The sequence below is a fragment of the Berghia stephanieae genome, chromosome 1 (assembly GCF_034508935.2).
Source record: "Berghia stephanieae isolate SIO BIC M18660-M18661 chromosome 1, UCSD_Bste_1.3, whole genome shotgun sequence".
In the NCBI taxonomy this organism is placed as follows: domain Eukaryota; kingdom Metazoa; phylum Mollusca; class Gastropoda; order Nudibranchia; family Aeolidiidae; genus Berghia; species Berghia stephanieae.
The window spans coordinates 87,227,213-87,233,146 of record NC_088360.1 but is presented as its reverse complement, the minus strand read 5'-3'; the positions used below and the strand labels follow the sequence as shown (position 1 = coordinate 87,233,146).

General features: G+C 37.8%; 1 protein-coding gene across 2 annotated transcripts in view; it reads left to right on the top strand.

Moving 5' to 3' along the window:
* The first annotated feature begins 5,618 nt into the window (after positions 1-5,618).
* The window catches only part of LOC144960355 (uncharacterized), a 196,496-nt gene continuing 196,180 nt past the window's right edge, over positions 5,619-5,934 (top strand). The window contains exon 1 of one of the 2 annotated variants that reach the window (XM_078893439.1): positions 5,619-5,731. The gene's annotated coding sequence lies outside the window, so the exon portion shown is untranslated. Of the gene's footprint in view, positions 5,833-5,934 lie in introns of both variants that reach the window. The other variant, XM_078893446.1, reaches the window with a different exon arrangement.

Below are 5,934 nucleotides of genomic sequence, written 5' to 3'. Positions count from 1 at the left end.
GATGATGATGATGATGATGATGATGATAGTAGTAATAGTAGTAGTAGTAGTAGTAGTAGTAGTAGTAGTAGTAGTAGTAGTAGTAGTAGTAGTAGTAGTAGTAGTAGTAGAAGATGATGAATCATTGCCTTTATTAACCTCAGCAATAACAGGGCACCAGGAGAAGACGACATTGATTCAGAACTTTTAAAATGCGGAACATCGTTATTAGGTGAAGGAGTAGCCTCAACATCAACACAGGAATTTTAAGACCAATCCAAAAACCCGGCAAACCAAAAGGTCCACCCCAAAATCTGAGGCCAATTACTCTGCTTAACACTATCAGAAAAGCATTGTTAATATTAACTGAACAGGATTAGGTCATTCATTGAAGCATATCTCTCACCTTGCCAAAGTAGCTTCCGCCAAGACAGAAGTACTGTAGGCGTTGTATGGGCACATAACTGGCTTTTGGCGAAAACCTTGTCAGAAAAGGTCAACATTACCATAACAGGAATAGATACTACTACTATGCGTCTACGTGGTCTTGTGGTATGACACTCGCTTTCGGTCGGCAGGTCCTGGGTTCGAGCCTCGCTCGGCGCATAGTTGAGTCCTTGGAAAAGACTCTTTACTCACATTCTTTCACCACACTAATGAGTAAAATGAGCATCTGGCCATTAACAGCGTTGTCTCTGTCCGAACAAAAATGTAATTTCGCGAACTTGTGAAGACAGGCGTCATGTCCTGTCCTAAATGTTAACTGTTGCTGTTAACCAGGAACCACTTGTAAAGCGCTTTGAGCACGTTTAGTGGATACTGCGCTATATAAAAAATAGCTAAAAAAAGATATTTCCGCAGCTTTCGACACAGTAGACCGACATGCCCTTCTAAAGATCACAGAAGGCATCGTTATGGAAGAGGCTCAGACTCTACCGATTTCTGCTGAGCGAAACCTGGGTAAAAACCAGAATACATGCGTCCTCAATCAAAAATTAATTCCTTAGCTACATCGGCACACCTCAAGGAGATAGTTTTTGTCTGATCTTGCTCGTTGTTTACATGGAAAATACATTTAGAGATGTAAGAAAGCTACTACAAATAGCACAAATCGCTTTTGAAAATAAATTTCCATCACAGATCACTTACGCGGATAACATCAGCCTCGCGACGAAATTGACATCGACAAGGTACGTAAATCTTACATTTGGAAAGCACAAACCTTGTCAACGTCGAGAAAACAGACATAACGATTCTATCAAAGGAGGAAAACAGCTGGCAAAAGACGAAAAAAGAGGGATAACTACATGGAGATAATGAAGATATTCAGAGAATAAGGAAGAGAAGAAAACAATTCTCTACAATTGCTCTTAACAAATTACAGCAAATATGGATAAGAAAGGACAAAATCAAAAGAGCAAGGAAGATCACGCTCTATCTATAAGTCCCTTGTCATATATGTCCTCATTTACAAATGTTGAAAATGGGCTATTATTCTGAACGAAGGAGAAAAACTTGACACATTCCGTAGAATACAAGAATCAAGCTTAACATCCGCTATCCTAAAAAATTACAAACAAATCACTCTATAAAAATGCAACGAAACGCCACTCTCAACCAAGATATTAGAAACACGATGGAGACTTATTAGAAGAGACAACAATATTCGAGGAAACAAAGCCATGAATGCATACTTCACACAATCAGATTAAAAAATATAAATCGTGGCAGACCAACAAGAATCATTCACACAATATTAAACAGACACTTAAAGCGCCCCGAGAACCATCAAGAACTAAGGTCGGAAGAAGAACTTACGGATCTCCAGTCCCTCGCAAAGGACAGAGACCAATGGAGGGAATTCGTCAATAGAATTAGTGAAGCTGCCAAGACGCCCCTGTCGGTTGATTAGGAGGCGGGCGGCAATAAGTCAGTCAATTGTTCAGGCTGGCATTGGCCAGGCTCCAGAGTCCAATTGTTTCGTTCAGTGGTGAATGAGGCAAAGAGGGTGTCATCCTTTTTGTCGCCTTGTGGGTCTTGACCATCGGCATTCCAAAGTAGAAGCGGAGGCGTAGGTTACGCATGAATCTTTGAATGTCCGCTCATGGCTGAATATGGTCAAGACTGTTGCGGAGAGTAATGCATTTAAGACTTTTATTCAATACATTCTTTCAGCCTGGCTCAATTTGATACTTGGGAGGATGCATGTAACCTGTTTATCGCTCTGGTTCTAAAGAGTGGTCGTGGTGGTGCCTAGTGTTCTATGATGCAGATCAGTGATGGATTAAGAGAGTCACAAGAAGCAGTTTCATGGGTGGTGAGGGTTTCGATTTTTCCCTTAATGTTTTTAGGACAGGAGAATGGCCATTTATTTTTCAGATGTAGAGACGAATTTCTTTGCATAAAACAAGTTTCGAGGATGATATATTTTTAAGCGTGAGGAAGATTTTTGAATGAATTGAGAATGGTCATTCAATGATGAGATTAAATTGTTGATTATAAGTTGAACTATTTAAAGTACAAATTTATTTTCCAGCCTGAAGTCTGCTTCAACTACTTACCTAATCCTCTAGGGTCCTGGGAGCATAGGGTCTCAACAGCACTCTTCCATCTTCGTCTGTTCTTGGCACAGACCTTTGCCTCACTCCAAGTAAGATTGGAGACGCACATATCTTGGTGAAGGCTTCTCCTCTAAGTCTGTTTTGGACGACCCTGTTTCCTTCTGTCCTGCGGGTATTATTCGAGAGCCTGCTTGGTTATATTACAGGGCTCCTTTCGCAGGGTATGGCCAACCCATCGCCACTTTCTGCGTCTCTCCTGGACATATATTTGCTCTTGGTATGTTCTTGTCCAAAGGTCAGCTTTTGGCCAAGTCATCCATAATGGTCGACTCTCAGAGGATTTTGATATCACCCCAGGAGTTAGGCAAGGCTGTTAGCTATCCCCACTTCTATTTCTTGTGGTATTGGACTGGGTGACAAAGACAGCATACGGCAACCCCAACAATGGCATTCGATTAAGACTTGAAGACTTTAAATTTGTGGATGACCCAGCCCTCCTCTCACACTGCCTACAAGATATACAGAACAAACTCAAGGCCCTGGATGAAACATCTTGGTCTCAAGATAAGTGAAGAGAAGACAAAACTACTGCGCATAACTGCCAAACAAGATTCCCAAATCACTATCTCTGGTATAGCAAAAGAAGATGTCGGAGAATTTACATACCTTGGCAGCAAAATCAGTCAGTCAGTTGGAACTAATGAAGACATCATTGCTAGAATCAATAAAGCGTGCCAGGCAAGTGCAGTATTGAGACCAATATGGAAAGCTTCAAGCATAATCTGTCTGCTTTGGCTTTGATGCTAAAATTGTTAATAGATGGATAGGATTTCGATATAAAACCTTTATGTTGAAATTTTAAACAAAACGGATACAGAATTAGAAGTAAATTAAAAATGGCAGCACGCCTTGGTACACTTTATTTTACTGTTGTAAGAGGCGGTGGCTAAACTCATGATGGCTTGCTGGGGTAGAGTTCCGAAAGTGGGACTAAATTCTTAAGTATCGTTGAGAATAATTCGGAACACACATTTAGGGGAAATAAATAACATAGTTGCAAAGACTGGTAGTGGCATGAACGACTTGGAAATAAAAATGGGATTGAAATAGCGTCCTGTCTGACCTGCTGTATAAATGATAATGGAACGAACGAATCACGGTGTTTTAACTGAAAAGATATCCTTGAAGAAGTCTAGATATAATGCAAATGTTGCTGCTTGAAGCTCAAATAAATAAATAAATAAATAAATAAATTAATAAATAATAATAATAGTAATAATAATAATAATAATATTAATATTAATATTAATATTAATAATAATAATGATAATAATAATAATAATAATAATAATAATAATAATAATAATAATAATAATAATAATAATAATAATAATAATAATAATAAAGGAATGGAAGCTTCAATTTAATCATCGGTATGAGTTCATTACTGAATTGTAAAGTTTTGCATCTTGGAGGATCTAATCTCTGTAATATGGTATTTACTGAGGTTTCTAAAAGAATACTCATTTCAAATACTGATTCTGAGAAGGAATGTTGAGTCATTCACATTTTTATTTCCACATTAATGACCAACTAAAAAAACCCAAATAGAATTATGGTTATAATCATCAGAAATTTCTTTAAGACAAGTCCACGTTCACAAATTTCTCGTTCGACCTATCCTTGAACATGACTATTGCATTCGAAACTCCTATATAAAAGACAATCTATTAGCGTTGAACGTGTCTTTAAAAGAGTGAAGAAAAGGTTATTTCCAATTGGATTCAGTAGTCTGATGTCACGCCGCCCGGCAACGGCGGCCATCCTGGTTCTAAACAAAGAAAATCATTACTTTTTATTCTTCATGCTGGCTAGAACTTTTCATATGCCTTGTGATCAGAATATGTAAAAGTCAAAACATGATCAAATTTATGTGTTTTTTCTCCTCTGGATACGCTTTTATGCTCGCCGGAGAAATATTTCAACTGGCGTCCGCCATTGTTCGAATAGTTTAGAGCCAGTGTTACTAAGTTACCATGCGTCATTAGGAAGGAAGTGACGTTATGACTGTTGAAGAGTATTGAGTGATTACAATCTTATCATGGTAGGTTATTCGAACTTAAATCGTTATATAAGCAAGAGAATTAGGAGGATTTTTTTCGTTGGTACCTAAAAGTTACCAGCGTAGACCTTACCTTCACCTTTCTCAGCGTCAGGAAGCGCATAAAGCCTGGACATTTCCCTTCAATTTCACTCTGTCCTTGACTACAGACCTGACCCAATTTCGTTCCTCTCTTTTTCCATTCACCTGCGACAGGTTTGTTTGAGACTTCCTATCCCACTCTTTCCCTCTGATGTCCATCCCAATACCAACATCGTTCTTTCCCCCTCTTCTCAAGACATGCCACATCAATTCCACCATTTCATTCACAACACCACATTAACATCTCTGCCTCTGTCAATTCCAAATGCACAAGAGGAGACCGGTTCAGAATATTTTATTGATAGATGCAAACCGAGAATTTGAGGATTTTAAAATTAATATAACTGTAAAACTCTAGAACAGATTCAAAGTCATGCTTGGTAAAAAAAATCAATTCCCTAGAACATCATGACTTTATTGGAATAAACGGGGTATTCAAAGGTCATTTAGCCTAAATGACCCTTCACTTAATATTATATATATATATATATATATATATATATATATATATATATATATATATATATATATACGATATGAAAAGATATATGAAGTATGAAATGATATGATAACAATACTGTTTACTCATATTACAATGTACATTGGATTAAGAACAAATAACACATATTTCCTACTTATTGAATCACAACAGGTTTAGATTAACTTTAGATAAAACAAAAGTAAACTTAAAGAGTTAGACAAAAGGGCCTGTGACAAAAACCAAAGTGCGACGAGGGATGGAAGTGACAAACCGAAGCAGAGTTTATGGCGATGAGCAGCCGCCCTTTTCGTGTCATGACAAGCTTTGAAAAAGAGGCAAGTTATGGCCGCTGCCGCCCCCCTTCACGTTCGGCGCCATTGGTGCCATGCTCGCCATTCAATTACGACTGTAACTCTTTCTTGATGGAATCGCGGACACTGCGGTGGTGCCAGTCTGTTATTGAGGAAACAGCTCGCTAGAAACAGCAGTTTAGTTAGCTCATGTGGAGTAATTTTTTTCGTTTACTTCCTTCGTTGTCATGGGATTTTAAAAATTGTTATTCATTACAACGAATTTATTCGGATTCAGTATTATCATAGATACTTAATGTAATTTAAAAAATCATAATCATATTCTCATTGTTCATTTTGAAGTGCTTAACGATAACATTTGATTGAAAAGGGACATGCCTATGTGTGATAAATAGCATA